The sequence below is a fragment of the Ricinus communis genome, chromosome 8 (genome assembly GCF_019578655.1).
Source record: "Ricinus communis isolate WT05 ecotype wild-type chromosome 8, ASM1957865v1, whole genome shotgun sequence".
Lineage (NCBI taxonomy): Eukaryota > Viridiplantae > Streptophyta > Magnoliopsida > Malpighiales > Euphorbiaceae > Ricinus > Ricinus communis.
Window position 1 is genome coordinate 24637838 of NC_063263.1, and position 1759 is coordinate 24639596.

Sequence of the window (1759 nt, forward strand, 5' to 3'; positions counted from 1 at the left end):
TGAATAGTATATTTCTCCTTAATTAGGGAGATTAACTGCCTTTTTTATTCCTAGTTAAGCTCTTTAAATACCTGTACGTCAATATAGAAAAATCATCCAGCCTTCTTATATTTTTTGTTCATTATTTTCATGGTATCAGAGCTAAAAAATCCTAGGTTTGAATCTTTTTCTTTTTATCTCGAAAATGTCTGAAGTCACGTCTAGCACAAGCCAGCCTCTTCAGCCATCTCAGTCCGAACCTCGGAGAAATACATCTGAAACCATCATCCCATTCAGATTACTATAATCCGACTAAATGGTGATAATTTTCTTCGATGGTCACAATCTGTTCGCATGTATCTCCGAGGAAGAGGAAAGATTGGCTATATCACAGGAGAGCCTGACATGAATAACAAAAACCTTATACCATTTGGATGCTAAAAACTTAATGGTAATGACATGGTTGGTCAATTCCATGATTGAAGAGATAAGTGCAAACTACCTATGTTACTCTACAGCTAAGGAGTTATGGGACAATGTCTCAGAAATGTACTATGATCTTGGAAATCAATCCCAAGTTTACGAGCTAACCCTACGACTTGGGGAAATTTGCCAAGGTGAAAATTCTGTGACAAAGTATTTCAATTCTCTTAAATAGATTTGGCAAGACCTATACTTGTTCAATCTGGGTCTCCAAGTTCTGAATCGAGGCCTGCTGGTTCCTAAGTGCACTATCAGTTTGCTGGAACCTCATCTCCGTAGACGTCACAAACTTCATCATAAGCTCCTTTAAATTTGACTTCTTTTCTGGTAGAGGGAGGAGCTTGTGCGAGGCCCAAATTTGAATGTTCTTTGCCGGTGCGGATGAAGTCTCTGAAAACCAGGTGGACCTTGAGCGTTATTGTTCCTCCAACTGAAGTTGGGATGATTGCGCCACCCAGGGTTGTATGTATTACTGTAAGGATTGTTCTGCTGCCTTGGGGCATTCCCCATATAATCAACCTGCTCAACATCAGAAGACATAGCAGAATTAGATGGAAAAGTAGTAGAGGATGAAGCAAACATACCTCCATGATGCAGTTTGCAACGTAATGCGGGCCACCATAAAACTTCGTAGCCAACGTTATTTGCATGAACCGGCATCCGGAGTTGGTCGATCTTCTTGGCTAGAAGCTCCACTTGAGCTCGCCAAGGTTGCTTGTAGAGTCCACTTGGTTGACCACTCCCTGTCTTCCTGGTCGGCTCCTAGAGGATTGCCAACGATAGTTGTTCATGGCCATTTCCTCTATCAGTTCTCGAGCCCCGCTCGGGCGTCTTTCTTGTTTAGCGCCACTGCTGCGGCATCCACCATCGCCTCGTTGCAAGGTTCAACCATTGTAGAAGGTCCGAACTGCATCCACACCGGCAATCCGTGATGTGGGCGGCATCTCAAAAGATCTTTAAATCTCTCCCATGCATCGTACATGCTTTCATCATCAAACTGCACAAAAGAAGATATGTCATTTCTATGTTTAACAATTTTAGCGGGAGGAAAATACTTATATAAAACTTTTTCGGCCAACGCCTTCCAAGTAGTGATTGTCTGTTGTGGAAGAGATTGCAGCCCTCTTTATGCTCTGTCCCTCAAGGAAAATGGAAACAATCTCAGCCTAATGGCATCATCGGTTGTTCCATTTATCTTGAATGTGTCACAAATCTCCAAAAAGTTGGAGATATGTGCATTGGGATCCTCGCTGGGCAATCCTCCAAACTGCACGCTTTGTTGGATCATTTGGATAAC

The 1759-nt window shown here is 42.5% G+C and overlaps 1 non-coding gene across 1 annotated transcript; it reads left to right on the forward strand.

Annotated features, from left to right (window-relative positions):
* Window positions 1-1385: 1385 nt before the first annotated feature.
* On the forward strand, window positions 1386-1492 carry LOC112533914. The gene has a single exon (XR_003078249.2). It is a non-coding gene; the product is annotated as a small nucleolar RNA R71 (small nucleolar RNA).
* The last annotated feature ends 267 nt before the right edge of the window (window positions 1493-1759 follow it).